Source organism: Tamandua tetradactyla, chromosome 2 (genome assembly GCF_023851605.1).
Source record: "Tamandua tetradactyla isolate mTamTet1 chromosome 2, mTamTet1.pri, whole genome shotgun sequence".
Lineage (NCBI taxonomy): Eukaryota > Metazoa > Chordata > Mammalia > Pilosa > Myrmecophagidae > Tamandua > Tamandua tetradactyla.
This window is the reverse complement of record NC_135328.1, coordinates 146946446-146971829: the sequence shown is the minus strand read 5'-3', so window position 1 is coordinate 146971829 and position 25384 is coordinate 146946446. Positions and strand designations below refer to the sequence as shown.

Here is a 25384-nt window from a genome sequence, read left to right as displayed (position 1 = left end):
TGATAGATTTAAAGAGACAGAAGATAGAATTAGTGATTTGGAGGATGGAACATCTGAATTCCAAAAAGAAACAGAAACTATCAGGAAAAGAATGGAAAAATTTGAACAGGGTATCAGGGAACTCAAGGACAATATGAACCAACAAATATACGTGTTGTGGGTGTCCCAGAAGGAGAAGAGAAGGGAAAAGGAGGAGAAAAACTAATGGAAGAAATTATCACTGAAAATTTCCCAACTCTTATGAAAGACCTAAAATTACAGATCCAAGAAGTGCAGCGCACCCCAAAGAGATTAGACCCAAATAGGCATTCTCCAAGACACTTACTAGTTAGAATGTCAGAGGTCAAAGAGAAAGAGAGGATCTTGAAAGCAGCAAGAGAAAAACAATCCATCACATACAAGGGAAACCCAATAAGACTATGTGTATATTTCTCAGCAGAAACCATGGAAGCTAGAAGACAATGGGATGATATATTTAAATTACTAAAAGAGAAAAACTGCCAACCAAGACTCCTATATCCAGCAAAATTGTCCTTCAAAAATGAGGGAGAAATTAAAACATTCTCAGACAAAAAGTCACTGAGAGAATTTGTGACCAAGAGACCAGCCCTGCAAGAAATACTACAGGGAGCACTAGAGTCAGATATGAAAAGACAGAAGAGAGAGGTATGGAGAAGAGTGTAGAAAGAAGGAAAATCAGATATGATATATATAATACAAAAGGCAAAATGTTAGAGGAAAATATTATCCAAACAGTAATAACACTAAATGTTAATGGACTGAATTCCCCAATCAAAAGACATAGATTGGCAGAATGAATTAAAAAACAGGATCCTTCTATATGCTGTCTACAGGAAGCACATCTTAGACCCAAAGATAAACATAGGTTGAAAGTGAAAGGTTGGGAAAAGATATTTCATGCAAATAACAACCAGAAAAGAGCAGGAGTGGCTACACTAATATCCAACAAATTAGACTTCAAATGTAAAGCAGTTAAAAGAGACAAAGAAGGACACTATATACTAATAAAAGGAACAATTAAACAAGAAGACATAACAATCATAAATATTTACGCACCGAACCAGAATGCCCCAAAATACGTGAGGAATACACTGCAAACACTGAAAAGGGAAATAGACTCATATACCATAATAGTTGGAGACTTCAATTCACCACTCTCATCAATGGACAGAACATCTAGACAGAGGATCAATAAAGAAATAGAGAATCTGAATATTACTATAAATGAGCTAGACTTAACAGACATTTATAGGACATTACATCCCACAACAGCAGGATACACCTTTTTCTCAAGTGCTCATGGATCCTTCTCAAAGATAGACCATATGCTGGGTCACAAAGCAAGTCTTAACAAATTTAAAAAGATTGAAATCATACACAACACTTTCTCAGATCATAAAGGAATGAAGTTGGAAATCAACTAATAGGCCGAGTGCCAGAAAATTCACAAATACTTGGAAGCTCAACAACACACTCTTAAACAACGAGTGGGTCAAAGAAGAAATTGCAAGAGAAATTAGCAAATACCTCGAGGCGAATGAAAATGAAAACACAACATATCAAAACTTATGGGACGCAGCAAAGACAGTGCTAAGAGGGAAATTTATTGCCCTAAATGCCTATATCAGAAAATAAGAAAAGGCAAATATGCAGGAATTAACTGTCCACTTGGAAGAACTGGAGAAAGAACAGCAAACTAATCCCAAAGCAAGCAAAAGGAAAGAAATAACAAAGATTAGAGCAGAAATAAATGAAATTGAAAACATGAAAACAATAGAGAAAGTCAATAAGACCAGAAGTTGGTTCTATGAGAAAATCACTAAGATTGATGGGCCCTTAGCAAGATTGACAAAAAGAAGAAGAGAGAGGATGCAAATAAATAAGATCAGAAATGGAAGAGGAGACATAACTACTGACCTCACAGAAATAAAGGAGGTAATAACAGGATACTATGAACAACTTTACGCTAATAAATACAACAATTTAGAGGAAATGGACGGGTTCCTGGGAAGACATGAACAACCAACTTTGACTCAAGAAGACATAGATGACCTCAACAAACCAATCACAAGTAAAGAAATTGAATCAGTCATTCAAAAGCTTCCTAAAAAGAAAAGTCCAGGACCAGATGGCTCCACATCTGAATTCTATCAAACATTCCAGAAAGAATTAGTACCAACTCTCCTCAAACTCTTCAAAAAAATCAAAGTGGAGGGAAAACTGCCTAATTCATTCTATGAAGCCAACATCACCCTCATACCAAAACCAGGCAAAGATATTACAAAAAAAGAAAACTGCAGGCCAATCTCTCTAATGAATATAGATGCAAAAATCCTCAATAAAATTCTAGCAAATCGTATCCAACAACACATTAAAAGAATTATACATCATGACCAAGTAGGATTCATCCCAGGTATGCAAGGATGGTTCAACATAAGAAAATCAATTAATGTAATACACCATATCAACAAATCAAAGCAGAAAAATCACATGATCATCTCAATTGATGCAGAGAAGGCATTCGACAAGATTCAACATCCTTTCCTGTTGAAAACACTTCAAAAGATAGGAATACAAGGGAACTTCCTTAAAATGATAGAGGGAATATATGAAAAACCCACAGCTAATATCATCCTCAATGGGGAAAAATTGAAAACTTTCCCCCTAAGATCAGGAACAAGACAAGGATGTCCACTATCACCACTATTATTCAACATTGTGTTGGAGGTTCTAGCCAGAGCAATTAGACAAGAAAAAGAAATACAAGGCATCAAAATTGGAAAGGAAGAAGTAAAACTATCACTGTTTGCAGATGATATGATACTATATGTCGAAAACCCAGAAAAATCCACAACAAAACTACTAGAGCTAATAAATGAGTACAGCATAGTAGCAGGTTACAAGATAAACATTCAAAAATCTGTAGCATTTCTATACACTAGTAATGAACAAGCTGAGGGGGAAATCAAGAAACGAATCCCATTTACAATTGCAACTAAAAGAATGAAATACCTAGGAATAAATTTAACTAAAGAGACAAAAAACATATATGAATAAAACTACAAAAAACTGTTAAAAGAAATCACAGAAGACCTAAATAGATGGAAGGGCATACCGTGTTCATGGATTGGAAGACTAAATATAGTTAAGATGTCAATCCTACCTAAATTGATTTACAGATTCAATGCAATACCAATCAAAATCCCAACAACTTATTTTTCAGAAATAGAAAAACCAATAAGCAAATTTATCTGGAAGGGCAGGGTGCCCCAAATTGCTAAAAACATCTTGAGGAATAAAAACAAAGCTGGAGGTCTCACACTGCCGGACTTTAAGGCATATTATGAAGCCACAGTGGTCAAAACAGCATGGTATTGGCATAAAGATAGATATATCGACCAATGGAATCGAATAGAGTGCTCAGATATAGACCCTCTCATCTATGGACATTTGATCTTTGATAAGGCAGTCAAGCCAACTCACCTGGGACAGAACAGTCTCTTGAATAAATGGTGCCTAGAGAACTGGATATCCATATGCAAAAGAATGAAAGAAGACCCATATCTCACACCCTATACAAAAGTTAACTCAAAATGGATCAAAGATCTAAACATTAGGTCTAAGACCATAAAACAGTTAGAGGAAAATGTAGGGAGATATCTTATGAATCTTACAATTGGAGGCGGTTTTATGGACCTTAAACCTAAAGCAAGAGCACTGAAGAAGGAAATAAATAAATGGGAACTCCTCAAAATTAAACACTTTTGTGCATCAAAGAACTTCATCAAGAAAGTAGAAAGACAGCCTACACAATGGGAGACAATATTTGGAAATGACATATCAGATAAAGGTCTAGTATCCAGAATTTATAAAGAGATTGTTCAACTCAACAACAAAAAGACAGCCAACCCAATTACAAAATGGGAAAAAGACTTGAACAGACATCAGAAGAAGAAATACAAATGGCCAAAAGGCACATGAAGAGATGCTCAATGTCCCTGGCCATTAGAGAAATGCAAATCAAAACCACAATGAGATATCATCTCACACCCACCAGAATGGCCATTATCAACAAAACAGAAAATGAAAAGTGCTGGAGAGGATGCGGTGAAAGAGGCACACTTATCCACTGTTGGTGGGAATGTCAAATGGTGCAACCACTGTGGAAGGCAGTTTGGCAGTTCCTCAAAAAGCTGAATATAGAATTGCCATATTACCCAGCAATACCATTGCTGGGAATCTACTCAAAGGAGTTAAGGGCAAAAACTCAAACAGACATTTGCACACCAATGTTTATAGCAGCGTTATTTACAATTGCAAAGAGATGGAAAGAGCCAAAATGTCCATCAACAGACGAGTGGCTAAACAAACTGTGGTATATACATACGATGGAATATTATGCAGCTTTAAGACAGGATAAACTTATGAAGCATGTAATAACATGGATGGACCTAGAGAACATTATGCTGAGTGAGTCTAGCCAAAAACTAAAAGACAAATACTGTATGGTCCCAATGATGTGAATCGACATTCGAGAATAAACTTGGAATATGTCATTGGTAACAGAGTCCAGCAGGAGTTAGAAACAGGGTCTTAAACAGGGTCTTGTGACTCACTCAAAGTATTATAATATTTGTCAATGAGAGAGATGGGGATCGTGCTGGATCTCAGAAGCCTGGGACTTGGCAGAATGCTAAGATGGCTCTCAAGAGTCCCAGGTCCCCGTGTTCACATCCTGCGAGCCCCTCCCCACTCCCAGCAAGCATGGAAGGTCCTTGCAACTATGATGAGATGGGTCGCTGCTTCATTTTGTTAAATTATACGATGCCGTAGTTGAAGACTGGAATAAGATTCTCCTGCTGGCCTTGAAGAAGCAACGTGTCCTTTGTAGAAGGGCTATGTGGCAGAGAGCAGCGGGAAGCTCTAAGAGCCAAGGGCCTCCATCCTACAACCACAAGGAACTGAATTCTGCCATCGATCAGTGAGCCCAGAATAAGAACCCAAGTCTCATGGGTTCGGAGCCCTGCTCATTGACTTCCACCTGTGATGAGGACCCAGAGACCCTGAGCAAAGGACCCAGCTGAGGTGTGCCCAGAACCCTGACCCCCAGCAATGGAAGATAGCAAATGTGTGTGGTTTTCAGGTGCTAAATTTATGGTGATTTGCTACATATCAGTAGGCCACTGATACTCCAGGTTACCTTCTTGACCCACAGATACAGAAATATGACAATCTGGTGACAAACTGCCCCCGTCCCCACTTGTCTGCTTTGTTGTTTCTCTTCCTCCTGCTCCCCTTAAGGTTTCTTCAGGCTTCTCCTGCCTCATCTACACATTGTAATTTATGTTTCCACTAATAAATGAATGTCTCTCTTTTTCTCACACACACAAAAAAGTTTACACTGTATGCAGCAAACACCCTTAGAAGTCTATCTGCAATCTGATCACACAAGAAAGGATACACCAAAAAGTCATCAGAGGAGAAGGAAAAAAAGTTAATTAACAGGTTGTTTCTGGGGATAGAAAAGAGAAATAAAAATAAAATCTGACTGTCCCATGGGCAAGAGCTGAACTAGAGATGCAAACAACTAGCAGCAACAATATGGGAAAAATGCAAGACAAACAACTTTTTTTCCTCTATAGGTTAATTTTTAATATTCAAAGACATTTATTGTGGTTTTAATTTTATAAAAATCCATATTCTTTGAAGGCATGGAAGAATGGTAAATACTTCATACTAGGCAGACCTTGTTATTAAGAAACCTTCCACTGTAGTAATTTCCTCCATTTCATACATTCATGAAGGCAGTGTGTATACACACACACACACATATATGCACACACATACTGTGTGGTACAAGTTGGATTATTGCGAGTTGTTCAACAGAAGAGCAACTGGTTTAATTACTTCTCTCGGGTCTTTATGTTCCAGAAAACAATAACCTTAAATATATAGTTATATATATATTATATATATATATATAATATATATATATATTATATATATATATATAATATATATATATATATATATATATATATATATATATATATATATATATATATATATATATATATATAATCAGACTGCTTTAAAAGCAAGAGGTATCCGTCTGAGGATGAGTGTAAGAAAAAGTGGGGAAAGGATGGAGATAATAGCACCAAATACTTTTAGCTGGAGTTGTTTGTACTGCAAAAGTCTAGAGGACCCAGGGCAGCCTCTATAGTTAATGGGAATGGATAGTTTAGAGTCCCTAATAGCAAGGATTAATATAGTAACAGGAAGTCATAATTTTAGGGTGAGAAAAGGGCAATAAAAAATATTCATTTTTTATTTTTACTTTTGTTTGCCATTCTACTTGTGTCACTAAATGTATCTCTACACTTTCACATATGCTTGCCCAGGAAAGCTTCAGGCCTCCAGAATATACATTTTCTTCACTTGCATATAGAGTCCCTTGTATTGGTTCTAGAATCTAGAATCTCATGCATTGGTGCACTAGAATCTATAAAAAAGTTTTCAATCATGCTTTTTGCTTTTAAACTTGAGTCAATATCAACTTTGTTCAAAATGTTATGAAAAATATGTATATGTTTATACAAGGAGGTTGTTTCAGAACGCTGGAGGTTCTCTTTCCTTGGGTGGCTCTAAGAGGAGAGGGGATGGAGTCTCACACCTATGTGTTGCTGTCTCCTTCTACCCCCTTCCATCTAATTCCCTAGGAACCAGGAGTACCCTGCCCCCCAGTGAATGCATGCCTACCATATTCCCTGGGGAAATAGCTGATTGACCATTTACCCCAAACCCATAGAGGAAGAAGCCAGGATCAGCCAGGCCCTCTCCTTTGTAATTGTTTGCCCCTCTGGGTTAGGCCAAAGGGTTGCTGCCTTGTGCAGGTATTGTCCAAGGAGGTGTCAGCTCATCATGTCATTGCTATTCATGCCATAACAGTTATTCCTCATCATGTCATTGACTTCTCAACCCGTATGCTGACAGGTTCTGGTGAACCTGTCTCTGTTTTCACAAGATTTCACGTGATGCCTTCCATGAGGCTTTCAAAACACAGATGCATAGCTCTCTGCTTCTCTCCTGGCTGGTTGTTCACAATACTGGTCTTTAGGTCAGAAAAATAATTTTCATTAAGTAGTATTAAGAGGGAAATAAAGGAGGAGAAAGGACATAGACCATTGATTCTTACAGCCTTCAAAGATGATGGTATTCAGAACCATAAACAGCATTTGCTGGATCACCTGTGGATGTTGCTGCTGATTTGCAGAAAATGGTCACTCTTCTGGTTCAGAGATGTCATCTTCTTCTGGGTGTTATGTGACAACTGCTTAAAGAAGTATGTCATGGTGTGATCCAGGCATGAGTAGCAGCCTATGCATACCATGGCTTCAACTGCAGTAAGTCCTTTGGAAATGGGAAAGAAAATATACATGGTGACATGAGGTTCCAGGGCTGCAATAAAGTTCATATGATCCCGGGTCAGGACTTCCAGTAAAAACTAATGAAATTGCCTAAACTTGGGATAATCCAGGAGATCACTGTGGAGAATAAAGAGGAGCAGCTTGAGGAAGATCTGCAGCACATTGTCCAGAGCATCATCCCCATAGGAACAGAAGACTCCAAAATTGACATAATTTACACCAAGAGCAGCCTTCCACATGGAGAACAGATGGAGATGCCCTTGAGCTTTACTGCATAGACCCGATCCTTGGGACCTCTCCTAGTATCAGATGTATTTCCATACATTGTTATCATCTTGTTGGTTTCTCAGAATAGTAAGATGACTATTTGGAGAAGAGACATCAAACTGAGTTGCTGGGATCTATCTATTTTAGCCATGAGTTTGAGTACAAGTTTGATATGCATTGGATTATGGAACCATAACTCAATTGCCTGCTGGAGAATTGGCATGTAAGATGGATTTCTCCATTCAAACAACATCATGAAGTTGGTCTTGGCATTCAAGGCAAATGCTGTCCCACTGAGGTCTCTTACTAAGCAAACTAGAGTTCTCTTTGCCTCTTGCTTGTTGAAAGTATTAGTGCCAAACATCTGGGTCATAGCCTTAATCAATGCTGTGAGTGGCATCATGAAATACTCATACTGATCTTCATCCTCTCCTTAATCTACTATGAAGAGACATCCAAGTGCTATGTAGAAGGTAGTCCAACACCGCATGTCTATTAGGTGAAAGGTGCTTGCTCCTTTGATTGTTCAGTATGAACCATACTGCACTAAGCTTCACTAGTTATCTTACTGTATCTGTTACTGATTTGGAGGTAATTGGTTCCAATTGGCCCCAGTATTCAAGTTGGTGATGATTTTTCCCATGAAGACAATAAAGCCATGGTCTCATTATTCAAGCCCAGAACTTCTGATAATTGGTGGTACAGCTTAGAGGATTTCTGTACCTAGTTCCCAAAGTAAATCTTATTAACCTGTTCAAAAAAGCTTAGCATGGCCAGTTCTAACTTCTTGTTGCCCTCCTGGACCAAATGTGAATATGTTAGGCTCATCAGCTGGAGTAATTCACAGACAAACTCGCCATCCATAGAATCTTGCTCATCAGTGCTAGCAAAAGAAATCTGGCCCTAATCACTGCTCCAGTCATGTAAACCAGCCATGTCAGCCTTCTTTCCTACACTGCAATATCCGCAGGGCTTATGCCGGTACTCTATAGCAGCTTCTGATAGGACTGGAGCAATTGGTCAAAGTATTGGGCCAACTGGTCAAACAGCAGCACAAGGCGTACATGTATTCTTATATTCAAAATGCCCAATTATAGAAAGTTGTTCCAACAGCTACTGGACCAGACCTGTATTTTCCAGACGATCTTCTAGCCCATCTCTCAGTATGCTGTGCACAGATTCCAAAAGGATGTAATGTAGGCTTTGGTGATGTCAAGAGTATAAATTTTCAGCATGTGGGGCTCTGTAGGTTTGACATATGGCACAGGATACCAACTGCTGTCATAGGCTCAGGAGATGGTGCACACTTTCTGGGGGGAATTCCCAGTGCTATAGACTAGTCACCGTGAATTGGCTATCGATCAAATGACCTCAGGTAGTTTTTCACATTTAGTAATTCTCCCAGTTGATATTTACTTTTCATTTGGGTCAGTAGTCTGCAAAATTCATGGTAATTGTTTGGGCCTGATAAACTCTTAGAATTTTCCAGTATTCATTTAACACCATTGACAAGATGACAGAAGCTTGGTTATCTCTGAGTTGTTAAATTGGGATCTTCTGATTGAGGTGATCTGTACTAAATAGCTTAATACCAGAGATGCAAGTGAAAGAGGAATGGAATGATACATGTCAAAAATAGCTGCAGAGATAAAGAATCTAAAAATGCTGATCTCCATCTGGTGGGAATATGTACTGTACACAGGTCACCTGGAGACTTATCAATAGAAGTGCTGATGAAATAAAAATTTAGGCAGTTATGAGTGAGTTTGAGCAGTTGCATGAGCAAGCCATGCTGACTTTCATCATTCAAGCTTATGTACTCTCTTGTTTTAATAAATTACAGGAAAGTGTAAAGATATCAAATATGATGAATCAGAAGGGAAAGGCTACTTTTCTGTGTTTGGTCAAAGGATGAGTGGTGTCTTCTTGATTAATTTCATTGGTTAGCTGAGATAAAATTGTGATTCAATAATGCAGTATTCAACACAATCCTGTAAAAACCTTGTGGCATCACATGATTGCATTTCTGAAGACATAGTTATCCTTTTGACAGTCAAACCAGCCCAGTTCTGTAATTCTGGCATATAACTGAATGAGTGCTTGTGTCACAAAAGTAGCTAACTTCAGTGAGGGACAATGTAGTTGAGCACATAACTCTTAATATCTGTTCATTGCTCCAGTGATAGGGGGTTGTTTGTGTGTGGTAAAAGCTATCTAAGGCATGTAGCTGACAGTAACTGGGAGTAAGATGAACTATCTCTTTTCAGGAGTAGCTGGCACTTGTTTAGACAATCAGGGCCATTGGCAAATTCAATCAAGACTTTCTCTGTCTGGAGTTGAATGTTTGTACATGTTGTTCCATAAACTGTTTGCACTCTAGCTGGGCCATGATCAGCCATTTTGCTCCATTCATGTTCCTCTCTAGCCCTCCTGCCCCACCTCAACAGCCTAATTGTTCTAGCTAGAACTCCCAGTACAATGTTGAATAACATTAGTGATAATGAGTATCCTTGTCTTGTTCTTGATCTTAGAGAGAAAGCTTTCCATCTTTCACCATTAAGTATGATATTATCTGTGGGTTTTTCATATATACCCATTATCATGTTGAGGAAGTTTCCTTTTATGCCTAGTTTTTAAAGTTTTTATGTTTTTTTTTCAGGGAAGGATGCTGGATTTTGTCAAAGGCCTTTTATTCATTTATTGAGATGATCATGTGTACCTCTCCTTCATTCTATTAAAGCTCTTCAGGGATGATGGACTAGTCTCACAAACTTATTTCTCACAGTTCTGGTAAAAGGTGCATTCTCTGGACATTCCTGGGGTGTATGAGCAGGCTTTCCATGATAAATCCTCTCTAACATTCCAATCTCTCTAAGCCAATCTAAGCCGTTGAATCTCCTCATCTACATTATACCAGGGCAGATCTGGCATTTCAACCTCAAGCAATGTTGGCCACCTTTTGATCCATGTTTCAGCCAACATCCAAACTGTTAATGCCTTTTCTAACCTTTAGAGCTATGACATTGAATGCAGAATCTCTGTTTAGTGGGCCTATATCAATAAATTCAGCCTGATCCAGATTTATATTCCTCCCACCATTATCTCACACCCTTAAGATCTATACCCACACATATTCCTCTGATTTCTGTCTATATAAATTGGAAAACACATACAGTTCTTTTGGAGTATAGCATGCCTCCTCATGGGTGACACTTTGTACCTCACCTTTTGGGGCCTGTTGGGACTTTAGTCTAGTTATAGGTCTGGAAGAAAAGAGGGGTCGTGGGGTGAGTCATGAAAAGAATTGGAAGTATCTTCCAAGCTGATTGCTTCAGGGCATTTGTTTTCAGTTTCATCTGGCAAAACAAGATTAATCACTCCAGGCAGAGGAGCAAGGGCTGTTTCCCCATGGGGGTTAATTACATGCTTCACAGGCACTAAAGGGTTACTCCCTTCAGGTGGAGGTTTGGTGGCCAACTCCTCAGAGCAGACTGGAGGTGGGGGTGGCTATGTCCTGAGGGCAGACTATTACAGGATTATCTAGAAAAGACTCAGCAGGATCTAGGGTTTCAAGGTTTCCACAGCCATCATTATCATTCCATATGTCACCATCCCCTTTCGCAGGGTCCCACTCCTTTCCAATCAATTCCCTCACTTTAACAACAGACACCATGCAAGGTTGGGGTTTCAGTTTACATTGTAAAGTTGCTGCTCTCATGATGAGACTCTGAGTCTGATTTTCAGAAATCTCAAGTCTGTGGCTACAGGAAATAAGATTTTCCTTCAGGGCACTCCTAGAAACTTTTACATCTGTCATACAGCTGTGTAAACTTCTCATTTGAAGCTGTCAACTCATCCCTTTCCCTCATCAATGTATACAGCATGTCTAACAACAACTAGCCAATATCTCTCTATACCTCTTAATTCCACAAAGCTCCATAAAGGTGTCAAAAATATTATCCCCCAGAGCCTGGCTTCTTATAAGTGAAGCATTAGAAGAATCCAACGGTGACATTTTGACTATCTCTTTTACCAGCTCACCCCATGGACTGGCAGTGTCATTCTGATTTTGGGAAACACAGTCATTAGAGCCTTTGAGTCTAGTCAGAGTAGAAAACCAATCATAAAAAGCCATTTTGAAGATTCTATTTCCTTAGAACCACTCCTGGTACCAAGCTGTGTTAGCTAGGGTTTTCTGGAGAAACAGAATCAGCAGGAGATATCTGTAAATATAAAATTTATTAAAGTGTCTCACAAATCCATGGGGATGAGGACTGTAGAGTCCAAGGTCTGTAGGGCAGACCACAAGCTGGCAGCTCCAATGAAGGTTCTCAACAAACTCTCTGGAGAGGCTGGCAGGGCAACCATGGGGATATAAGAATCCAAGTTCTGTAGGACAGGCCATGAGTTGGCAGCTTTCATGAAGGTCCTCAATGAGCTTTCAGGAGAAGCTGGCTGGCTGAAGCAGGAACAGTGAGTGTGTCCTCTAAATCCTCCTTAAAAGCCTTCTGGTGATTAGGTTAAGCATCACTCATTGCAGAAGACACAGGATGCAGCCAACATGATCGTGATTTAAGTCCATGAAATGTCCTTGTAGCAACAGTCAGGCCAGTGCTTGCCCGAACAGACAACTGGGCAGCAACACCTGGCCAAGTTGACACATGAACCTGACCATGACACTAAGTCTTGAAGATGTTTTCCTATATTTTCTTCTAGAAGTTTTATGATACTGGTTCTTACATTTAGGTCTTTGATCCACTTTGAGATAATTTTTGTGTAGGGTGTAAGTAAGGGTCCTCTTTCATGCTTTTGGCTACTGATATACAGTTCTCCCATGCCTATTTATTGAAAAGACTCTTTTGCCTCCATTCATTGGATTTGGGGGCCGTGTTGAAGAGCAGTTAACCATAGATTTGGCAGTCTATTTCTGTGCTCTTGATTCAATTCCGTTGGTAAATACTTCTATCTCTGTGCCAGTACCATGTTGTTTTGACCACTGTGGCTTTATAATAAGCTTTAAAATCAAGAATTTTAATCCTCCCACTTCATTCTTTTTTAGGATTTTTTTAAAAAGGTATTTTAGTTCTCTTTCCTTCCAAGTGAATTTAGTAACAAGTCTTCAAATTGGCTTGTTAGAATTTTCTTTGGTATTGTGCTGTATCTGTAGATCAATTTGGGTACAATTGACATCTTAACTATATTTAACCTTCCTACCCATGAGCAGGGAATGTCTTTCCACTTATTTAGATCTTTGATTTATTTTAGCAATGTTATATAGTTTTCTGTGTTGAGATACTTTACATCCCTAGTTAAATTTATTCCTAGATACTTAATTCTTTTAGTTGCTATTTTGAATGAAATTTTTCCTTAATTGACTCCTCAGTTAGGTCATTGCTTTTGCATATTAATCTTATATCCCACCAATTTGCTGAATTTGTTTATTAGCTCAAGAAACTTTGTTGTAGATTTCTCAGAATTTTCCAAGTATGTATCATGTCATCTGCTAATAATGAAAGTTTGACTTCTTCCTTTCCAATTTGGATACCTTTTATTTCTTTTTCCTGCCTGATTGCTCTAGCTAGAACTTCTAGTACAGTGTTGAATAATAGTAGTGACAGGGGTATTCTTGTCTTGTTCTGAATCTTAGGGGGAAGGCGTTCAGTCTCTCACCACTGAGTATGATTCTGGTTGTGGGTTTTTCATATATTTTCTTGTGGTATCTGTATCTGGCTTTGGTTTGAGGGTGATGTTGGATTCATGGAATAAATTAGGGAGTGTTCCTTCCTCTTCAATTTTTTTGGAAGAGCTTGAGCATGGCTGGTGTTAATGCTTCTTGGAATGTTTGGTAAAATTCCCTTGTGAAGATTTCTGGTTCTGGGCTTTTCTTTCTTGGGATGTTTTTGATTACTGATTGTTTTAGTTTGTTAAAGTTGACAAAATGCAATATACCAGAAATGTGTTGGTTTTTACAATGGGGATTTACTAACTTACAAATTTATAGTTCTTAGACCATGAAAACGTCCACATAAAGACACCAACAGGCAGTGCTTTCTCCCTGAAGAATCACTACCAGCAATTCTCAGCTCCTCTGTCACATGGCCACACATGTGACATATGTTGGTGCCTGTCTTCTCTCCTGAGTTCCATTGCTTCCAGCTTCAGTGGCTGGTTCCATTGCTTCCAGCTTCAATGGCTCCTTCTTTGTTTCTGGCTTTTCTCTCTGCCTTTCTCTGTTTTTGTTTGTTTGTTTGTTTTGTTTTTTTATATCTTTTCTCTGTCTTTTATCCTCTTATAAAGGACTCCAGTAAGAGAATCAAGACCCATACTGAATGAGGTGGATCACATCTCAACTTAAGATCCTACTCACATGAAAAGATTTTATTTACAATGGGTTCACACCCACAGGAATGAATTCATTTTAAGAGCATGATATTTACTGGAGCATATACAACTTCAAATCATCACACTGATAAGATCTCTTTTCTAGTTATTGGTTTGTTGAGATCTTCTATTTCTTCTTGAGTCATTATAAGTAGCTCATATGTTTTTATGAATTTGTCCATTTCATCTAGGTTATATAATTTTTTGGAATACAGTCATTCATAGTATCTTCTTATAATCTTTTTTATTTCAGTGGAGTCAGTAGTAATGACCCTTTTGCATTTCTGATTTTAGTTATTTGTGTCCTCTCTCTTTTTCCTTTGTCAATCTGATCAAAGGTTTGCCAATTTTATTGATCATTTCTAAGAGCCAACTTCTGATTATGCTGATTCTATTATTATTACTCTCTTTTTCATTTATCTCTGCTCTAATCTTTTAGCCTCTGATTGTTTAAGAGTACTTTGTTTAATTTCCACACATTTGTGAATTTTCCATTTCTCTCTCTGTTACTGATTTCTAGCTTCATTCCATTGTGGTCAAAGAAGGCATGTTGTATTATTTCAATATTTTTGAATTTATTGAGACTAGTTTTGTGACCTGACAAATGGTCTATCTTTGAGAATGATCCATGTGCAAAAGGGAAGAATTTTTATTCTGCTGCTATTGGGTGGAGTGTTCAAGATAGGTCCTTTGGGTCTAGTTGGTTTACAATATAATACAAGTCTTCTATTTCCTTACTTATCTTTTGTCTAGATATTCTATCAATTATTGAAAGTGTTATGTTAAAATATCCTACTATTAATGTAGAACTATTTATTCCTCCCTTCAAATCCTTCAGTATTTTCTTCATATGTTTTGGGGCTCTACTGTTAGCTGCATATATATTTATAATTGATATGTCTTCTTGTTGAATTCACTCTTTTATCAGAATATAAGTTATGATCCTTTTCTTGGTAATAGTTTTTTACTTAAAGTCTGTTTTGTTTTATATTAGTATAGTTACCCTAGCTGTCTTTTGGTTACTTCCTGCATGGTATATATTTTCCATTTTCAACCTACTTACTTTCAATTTAACTTAGTTACTTTGAATTTATAAATGTCACATTGTTGGTCATTCTTTTTATCCATTCTGCCAATCTGTTCCTTTTGACTAGAATGTTTAATCTATTTACAATTTACAATCCATTTATTCCATTTGCAATCCAACTATTGATAATGCAGGACTTTCCTTTCTTCTTCCATTTTGTTTTTGTAAGTCATATCTTTTTTTACCTTCAGTTCTCCCATTGTTTCCTTTCATATTTATTTAATTTTTAAAATTGTACCATATTGAGTCCCTTTCATTTCTTTCTCAATATATTTTTCATGTTTTCTTTAACCATGGGGCTAGAAGTTAACATCCTAAATATGTAACATTCATATTTGATTATATTCCAACTTAACTTCATTAGCATACACATGCACTGTTCCTATACTCTTCCATTCCTCCACCTTTTTTTGTACTTGTTACAAACTAGATCTTCATATACGTTATATGTCCAAAACTATAGATTTATTATTACTTTTTATGTATTTGCATTTTAGCTCCTACCAGAAGTAAGAAATGGAGATACCAAAAAAAAAAACAATACCATAATATTATAACCCATTGTTTACCTTACTGTAGGTTTTTCTTACTTTATGCCACTTTGATTCACTTTCTAGTGTCCTTTCCTGCCTTTCCTGTCAGTCTGAAGAACTCCCTTTAGCATTGCTTGTTGCACTAGTATAATGGTAATGAACACCCTCAGCTTTTGTTTATCTGTGATTGTCTTAATCGCTCCCTCCTTTTTGAAAGAATGTTTCCCTGGATACAAATTTCTTTTTTGGCAATTGTTTTCTCTCAGCAGTTTAAGTATTTCATCCCATTAACTTTTACCTTTATGGTATCTGATGAGATATCAGCACTAAATTAAGTTGAGATTCCCTTATACATAGCATATTACTTTTCTCTTACTGCTTCCATAACTCTCTCCTGTCATTTGTATTCAACAGTTTTTTCTACCATGTATCGGCATATTTCTTTTCAAATTTACCTTCTTCGGTATTCACTGGGTTTCTTGGATGTGCATATTCATGCTTTTTGCTAAGTTGGGGGAAATTTCTGTCATTATTTATTTGAGTATTCTTTCTGCCCTTTTCTCTTCTTCTGCTTTTCAGAATCCCATAATGTATATATTGGTACACTTAATGGTATCTCCCAGATTTCTTAGACCATTTTCACTTTTTCAAATACTTTTTTCTTTTTCTACTCAGTCTGACTTGTTTCAGTTCTCATGTCTTCAAGTTTACTGATTCATTTTCTGCCAGCTCCAATCTGTGACTGAAACTCTGTAGGGAATTTTTCACTTCAGTTATTGTGGTCTTCAACTCCAGTAGTTCTTTTGGTTTCTTGTAAAACTTTCTGTCTGTTAAGATTCTCACTTCCCCTTCCTTATATCCATTAGTTCAACTCTCCTATTAGGAAGTCCTGTTCAGGTCAAATGCAAAGTGCAGGGTACTCCCTGTGTTTACTGAGCCTGTGTCTTGTCTTGGGCTTGTGTTTGCTAGTAGCCTTAAGAATTCCCCTTTCTACAGTAATTTGAATGCCCCATCTACTTCCTATGAAAAAGACTTTCTCTTTTTGCCTTTGATGCTGTCTTGTAGGAGTTAAAGCAGGTAAACTTTTGACCTAGATTGTTTACCTTAATTGTTTCTTGAACCTCTTTAGCTCTCTCAAGTGATTTTTTTTTTTTTTTTTTTTTTTAAAGGAAAGACAGAGAGAAGGAAGGAAGGATAGAAGGAAGGAAGGAAGGAAGAAAGGGAAACATTTTTAAACATTTTCTTGTTTTATTGTATTCTGTTTCTCCGTTTTTGTTACATGGGCTGGGGCCGGGAATCGAACCGAGGTCCTCCGGCATAGCAGGCAAGCACTTTGCCCGCTGAGCCACCGCGGCCCGCCCTCTCAAGTGATTTTTGCCTGGAGGGCAAAATCTTGGGTCAGGTAAACTGGAAAGGCGTTTCTTGGTGAGACTTTTCCAGCTGCAGCAAGGCCAAGGACCCACATTGGGAGGGCTGGCCAGCTCCACACAGTCCTTGGGAGGAAATGAGGCACCAATAAGGGTGTCAGGAGCTTCTCCTATGTCTTTTTGAAGCTGCATTTTCTTTATTCAGCACTTGCCCACTAAATGCAGCCCTTTCACCATTTTCCATAGTTTGAGAATGGGTACTTTATTTGAGTCTCCTCTGCTGCTTTGGCCAAGGTGGGTTGGAATGATTGCGGCCCTTAATGCTGGGCATCCAGCAAATTCGAAGTAGCTTATCCAAAGCAGTGATCAGCTATCAGACTGCACACTTTTAAATTTGGGGGAACTTTGTCTTCACACTGCACCCTGATGCCAGCAAACTGCGCCAGAACCTGGGGTGGAGGATCTTACTGCTGCCTGCTGCAAGGCTGGGGAATGGGGGATGGTAACCACTGCATGGAGAGTGAAATTCACCCCTATTTACTGAATTGACCAGCATTTTCTTCCCACTCTTTCTTGGATGCTGTACCATATGTACTAGATTGTAGAGTTCCAATTTATTTGATTCAGACAATTCCTGCCATTCAATAGTTGTTCTGGTGGAGAGACTGATTCCTGGAGCTTCCTACTATGTCATCTTCCCACATCCTCTGCTAATTCTCTTTTTTTTAAAAAAAAAATTATATTAGAGAAGTTGTGAGTTTACAGAACAATCATGTATAAAATTCAGGATTCCGATATACCACCCCACCACTAACACCTTACACTAGTGTGGAAACACTTGTTACAGTTGATGATGACACTTTTTTATAAAGTACTATTTTTTAACAGTAGTTACCTTAGTTACAATTGATAAAATATTTTTAAAATAATGCTATTAAATATCACCCATAATTTACATTGGATGCATTTTTTCCCATATACCACCTATTTTTCATTCTGGACCTTCAAATGTCTCTCTCTGTGTTTACTCTGAAGCTTTTTTCCAAAATGGTTCCCTCTTAAAGGACTCCAGTAAGCAACCCCACCTTGAATGGGTGGAAACACATCTCCATGGAAACCACTTAGTCAAATGTCCTGCCCACAATTGGGTGGGTCACATCTCCATGAAAACAACTTAATAAAAAAAATCCCACCCAACCATATTGAATCAAGATTTCAAAACATGGCTTTTCTGGGGTATACAACAGTTTCAAAACAGCACATTTCACCTTCTGGGCCCCAAGAAAAAGACATGTTCTTTCTCTATGTTAAATACATTCATTCCAATACAAGATTACAAAGCCTTAAACCGTTTCAGTAACAGTACAAATACAATTTAAAGACAGAAACAGTACAAAAATCTCATCAAAGTCAGTGTTCTAGTTTCCTAGATGCTGGAATGTGATATACTAGAAACAGAATAAAGTTTACAGTTCTAAGGCCATGAATATATCCCAATTAAAGCAAGTCTATAAAAATGATCAAATTAAGCCACCAACAAGAGGTTACCTTCACTCAAGAAAGGCTGATAAAGTTCCAAGTTTCTCTCTCAACTGGAAAGGCACATGGTGAACATGGCACTGTTTGCTAGCTTTCTCTCCAGGCCTTGTTTCATGATGCTTACCCAGGGGTGTATTCCTTCTTCATCTCCCAAAGTTGCAGGCTTTATGGGCTCTTGTGGTTCTCATGGTTCTCTCCCTTTCTCCAAAAATGTTTTCTCTTTTAAAGGATTCCAATTAACTAATCAAGACCCACCTGGAATGAATGGAGTCACATCTCCCTCTAATCAAAGGTTTTTACTCACAATTGAGTGTGTCACATCTGTGTGGAGATAATATAATCAAATTTCCAACCTACAGTACTGAATAGGGATTAAAAGATCCACAAGATGGATCAGGATTAAAACATGGCTTTTCTAGGGTACATGATCCTTTCAAACTGGCACAGTCAGTTACAGGCATGTCTATTCTAAGGCAAAAATTCTCTGACTGTGGATCTATGTAACTCATAACAAGTTATATGCTGCCAATATACAAAGGAGGAAATGTCATAGGATTGATGATCTCATTGCCATAAGGGAAGATTGGAAGGAAAATAGGGGACACTGGACACAAGCAGATTGCAAACCTGCAGGGAAAACTCCATTAGATTTCAAAGTCTGAGAGTCAGTCATCCTTGGGGCTTTAGAAAGTGGCAGTCCCATCCTTTCCAAGGGCCCACACAGTGACCCTATTCTCTCCAAACACTGGGGTGAGGGTTGCAACCTTGGAAGATATTAGGGAGACCACCTTTTTCTTGACTCCACCCTCTCCAAGCATTGGGGCAGCACCTGGACACTCTGCCATTTCTAGGGCACACATTCAACCCCATCAGAACAACGAGGCAGCAGCAAAGCTCTCCCCTATCCCTAAGGAATGTGTTCCACACTCTCTGAGGTATGGGGCACCAAAACATTTTCTGAACATTGAGGTAGAAGTTCTGCCCTCTGCCTTTGGGGCAAACTCACCCTTTTCAAGTGCATGGGTGGGTCTGCTCTTCTGGCCCAAGATTTCTTGGCTTCAGACCTTGGCTTCCATGGTTCTGCCTTTGAAGTTATTTTTCCTTCAGTTTGTCCCTTTTCTGTCCCTATTAGTCCAGACTCGCAGTTGTTCCATTTATACAGATTTCACAACACTCTTGTTGGTTTTCTATGCAGTATGCAGGTATCATAACCATCAGATAATTGAACTTTCCAAAAATCCTTTCTGACTAGCCCATCTCCAATCCTGGCTTGTCCTATAATGGGTGACTACTTCTACATTTGGTTAAATTCTCCTGTGGGACCCTATTCACTGGTGTACTGGCTTGAATCTATTTGAGCCCCCCCAAGAGCCATGTTTTAATCTGATCCAATTTTGTGGGAGCAGCTGTTTATTTTAATTCTGATTCAATACTGTAGGTTGGAAACTTTTGATTAGATCATCTTCTCAGAGATGTGACACACCCAATTGTGGGTGTGACTTTTTGATTAGACAAAGACATGACTCCTCATTCCAAGTGAGTCTTGATTAGTTTACTACCATCTTCAAAAGTGGAAAAATTTTGGAGAAACCTCAGAAATGACAGAGCTGACAGAAACTTCAGAGCAGAGCTGACACAGATGCTAACATTGGAGAGCAGAGACACAGGTTTAGAGATACTTGGAGCCCAGCAGATGTCACCATGAGATGTTAAGCAAGCCAGAACCTAGAGAGAGCCAAGGGAAGCTGAGAGATAAAAGCCAGCCTGGAGAAGCAAAGTGATGAATCTACAGGAACGGAGGCTGAAAGCAGTGGAGCCCAGGAGCAAGGGGCCAGCAGATTCAAGCCATGTGCTTTCCCAGCTGACAGACGTGTTCTAGATGTATCAGCCTTTCTTGAATTAAGTTATCTTTCATTGGGTGCCTTAGTTTGGACACTTTCATAGGCTTAGAACTGTAAACTTGCAACTTATTAAATTCCTTTTCTAAAAGCCTTGCCAGTTCTGGTATATTACATTCCAACAGGTCGCAAACCAAAACAACTGAGGCCTCACTTTCTTTAAACCAAAAAATTTCCAGACCATAAATTTTTGGTTTCTTTGTAAGAGTTCAGTTCTCAACTTATCTCTTTCCTGTTGCATTTTATTATAAGCTGAAGGAGAAACCAGGCTGCATTTTCCACATTTAGTTTGGAAATTTCCTAAGTACCCTAGGTTTTCACCTTTAAATTCTAACTCCCATCCAACAGCAGTATACAACTTTGTCAGATTCTCTGCCACTGTAAAACAAGGATCACCTTCCTTCCAGTTTGCAATAACACATGGATCATTTCTGTCTAAGGTCTTATCTAAAGTATCTTTAGAGTACACATTTCTATCAACAATCTCGTCAAAGCATTCTAGGCCCTCTCTATCAAGTTCTTTACAACCCTTCCAGAATCTTCCCCTTAGCCATTTAAAAACCATTCAATTAAGTTGAGTATTTGTCAACTGCAGCAACACCCCTCTTCTATGGTACCAAAATCTGTTTTGGTTTGTTAATACTACCAGAATGCAATATACCAGAAAAGTGTTGATTTTTTGGGGGGGTGGGATGGGGTGCATAGTCTAGGAATCAAACCTGGGTCTCCTGCTTGGAAGGCAAGCATTCTATCACTGAATCATCCATGCACCATGGGTTTTTCTTTTAATGTTTTTTTAAAATTCATCATCCCCTAACTTTATTCTTTTTTAAAAATATATTTTTATTGATAAATCTTAACATACAAACATTCTCAACATACAAACATCCCATACATGATATACAGACAATGGCTCACAATATCATCACATAATTATGTATTCATCACCATAATCATTTTTTTAACATTTGCATCACCCCAGAAAAAGAAATAAAAAAGAGAAAAGAAAAAGCTCATATATACCATATACTTTACTCCTCCCTCTCATTGACCACTAGTATTTCCATCTGCCCAATTTATTTTAATATTCCCCCCTATTATTTGTTTATTTTAATCCATGTATTTTATTAATCTGTCCTTCCTGGATAAAAGGAACATCAAACACAAGGTTTTCACAATCACATGGTCACATTGTAAAAACTATATCATTATACAATCATCTTCAAGAAATAAGGCTACTGGAACACAGCTGTATAGTTTCAGGTACTCCCCTCTAGCCATGCCAATACACCCTAAACTAAAAAGGGATATCTGTACTATGTGTAAGAATAACCTCCAGGATAAACTCTTGACTCTGTTTGAAATCTTTTAGCCACTGACACTTTATTTTGTCTCATTTCTCTCTTCTCCCTTTTCATCAAGAAGGTTTTCTCAGTCCCTTAATGCTGGGCCCTGGCTCATTCCAGGATTTATGTCCCACATTGCCAGGGAGATTTACACCCCTGGGAGTCATGTCTCACTTAATGGGGGAGGGCAGTGAGTTCACTTGCAACATCAGCTTAGAGAGAGAGGCCACACTTGAGTAACAAATGAGGTTCTCTGGGGGTGACTCTTAGGTGCAATGTTAAGTAGTCTTAGCCTGTCCTTTTCAGGAATAAATTTTATAGGGGTGAACTTCAAGAGCAATGGTTTGGCCTATTGATTTGATTGTTGCCACTGCTTGCAAAAATATCAGAAATTCTCCAAATGGGGAAGCTGAATATTTCTTCCTTTATCCCATGTACCCCAAGGGGACTTTGCAAATACTTCTTTATTCACTGCCCAAATTACTCTGGGATATATCAGGGCCTCATACTAACTGGATTGGTTTTTATTTAGTTGCAAGTTTACAGTTCTAAGTCCATAAAATGTCCAAACTAAGGTATCCAGAGAAAGTTACCTTGACTCAGGAAAGGGCTAATGACATTCAGCATTTCTCTGTCAGCTTGGAAAGCACATGGTGACATCTGCTAGCTTTCTCTTCTGGCTTCTCATTTCAAACAGCTTATCCAGGGGTATTTTCTTCCTTCATCTCCAAACATCTCTCTCTGTGTTGGCTCTGAAGCTTCTTCCAAAGTATTTCTCTCTTCAAGGACTCCAATAAGCAACCCTACCTTGAATGAGTAGAGACACATCTCCATGGAAACCACCTAATCAAAAGGCCCTGCCCACAATTGAGTGGGTCACATCTCCATGGAATCAAAATGTTCCCATCCAACAATATTGAATCAGGATTAAAGAACATGGTTTTTCTGGGGTATATAGGAGTTTCAAACCAGCACACAATCCTACTGTTAACACTTTGTATTAGTGTTGTACATTTGTTATAATACATGAAAGAACATTCTTATACTTTTACCATTATCTGTTATCCATTGTCTCTGATATGGCTCACTGTGTTATACAGTCCTATGTTTTAACTTTTAATTTCATGTTCTAGTAACATGCACCCTAATGTTTCCCATTTTAACTATAATCACATTTATAATTCAGTGCTGTTAATTACACTCACAATAATGTGCTACCAACCTTTATAATCAACCTAAATAGAAATTCTGTACAAAAACAAATTAAGCATCAGCTCCACATTCTCCAACCCAATATATCTCCTGTTAACCTATATTCTAAATTCTAAGCCCATGATTTTGCTTATTATAATTAGTTCATATCAGTGAGAACATACAATATTTGTCCTTCTATGTTGGGCTTCTTTCATTCAGAATAATGTCTTCAAGTCTCATCCCTGTTGTCTCATGCAGCAAGACTTCATTCCTTTTATGGCTGAATAATATACCATTGTATGTACAGATCACATTTTGTTTATCCAGCCATTGGTTGGTGGACAACTGTGTTGCCCCTGCCTTTTAGAAATTGTGAATAATGCCACTTTGAACATCAGTGTGAAAATATCTGTTTGAGTTCCTACTTTAAATTCTTCTAGGTATATACCTAGTAGCAGGATTGTCAGGTCTATGGACAGTCTATATTTAGCTTCCTGAAGAACTGCCAAACTGTTTTCCACAATGGCTATACCAGTTTATACTCCCACCAGCAAAGAAGGCATGTTCCTGTTTCTCCACATCCACTCCAACACTTGTAGTTTTCTGTTTTTTAAATAGTATCCATTCTAGTGGGTGTGAAATGATATCTCGTGATTTTGATTTGCACTTTCCTAACATCTTGTGTTGTTGACCCTCTTTTCGTGTGCTTTTTAGCAATATGTATTTCCTCTTTGGAGAAATTTCTATTAAAGTCTTTTATCCATTTTTAAATTTGGTTTTTGTCTTCTTGTTGTTGAGTTGTATGACTTATTTTTATATTGCAAATATTAAACTCTTATCAGATATGTAGTCTCCAAATATTTTCTCCCATTGAGTAGCTTGTCTTTTTACTTTTGTGTCAAAGTCCTTTGATGCAAAAGCATTTTTAATTTTGATGAGACCCCATTTATTTATTTTGTTGTTGTTGTTGCTTGTGTTTTGGGTGTAAAGTCTAAGAAACCAATGCCTAACCAAGATCCTATAGATGCCTCCATGAATTTTCTTCTAGGAGTTTTAGTCCTGGTTCTTATACTTAGATATTTGATCCATTTTGACTTAATTTTTGTATATGGTGTGAGATAGGGTCCTGTTTCATTCTTTTGCATATGGAGATCCAATTTGCCAGGCTTGTTTGTTGAAAAGACCATTGCTTCCCAATTGAGTGGACCTGGAAGCTTTGTCAAAAGACAACTGGCCAAAAAAAAAAAAAAAAACCCAACAAAAACAATTGGTCATAGATATGAGGGTCTATTTCTGAACTCTCAATTCTATTCCATTGGTCAATGCATTTATCCTTGTGCCAGCCCCTAATTATTTTGACCCCTGTAGCTTTGCAATATGCTTTAAAATCCTCCAATTCTATTCTTATGAAGATCTTTTTGAAGATATTTTTGGTATTTCATCTAAGTTGACAATTCTTCTAATTGTTTAAGAGTGTGTTACTTAGCTTCCATATATTTGTGGATTTTCCTGTTCCCTGCCTGTTATTGATTTCCAGCGTCATTGCATTGTGGTCAGAGATGATGCCTTGTACAATTTAAATCTTTTTACATTTGTTGAGACTTGTTTTGTGACCTCCCATGTGATCTATCCTGGAGAATGATTCATGTGTACTTGAGAAGAATGTATAGCCTGCTGTTTTGGAGTGCAATGCTGTATGTAGTCTTTTAGGTCTAGTTCGTTTCATTTACAATGGTTTTCAAGTTCTGTTTCCTTATTGATCTTCCTTCTAGATGTTCTATCTAGTAAAGAGAGTGGTATATTGGAGTCTCCAACAATAATAATACAGCTATCATTGTAGGGATGACTATTCCTCTCTTCAATTTTGCCAGTGTTCACCCCATATATTTTGGTGCACCATAGTTAGGTGCATAAATATTTGTGATTTTTATTTCTTCTTGGTGGCTTGCCCCTTTTGTTAGTATATAGTGTCCTTCTTTGTGTCTTATAACAGCTTTTGACATAAAATCTTTTTTTGTTTAATATTAATATAGCTACCCCATGTCTTTTTGTTACTATTTTCATGGAATTTTTTCCCAACCTTGCTTCAGCCATTTTGTCCTTTGGGTTTTATATGTTAGATCTTTTTTTTTTGTCTCTCTTTTCCTTTATTGAAACTTCCTTTTCTGTATAGTTGATCTTTTGTGATGTATCTCACAGATCCTTTTCTGATTTTTTTACTGTATATATTTAAAGCACTTTCTTTGCAGTTATCCTGGGGTTTATAGTATACAACCTACATCTATAACCTACTAATATTGACTTTGCCTTACTGGCTGAAA

The 25384-nt window shown here is 37.8% G+C and overlaps 1 long non-coding RNA gene and 1 pseudogene across 1 annotated transcript in view; one reads left to right on the top strand and one right to left on the bottom strand.

Annotated features, from left to right (window-relative positions):
• Positions 1-25384, top strand: part of LOC143674045 (uncharacterized) — a 126073-nt gene that overhangs the window by 52958 nt on the left and 47731 nt on the right. The window lies entirely within an intron of this gene.
• Positions 6936-10117, bottom strand: LOC143654324 (exportin-7 pseudogene; annotated as a pseudogene).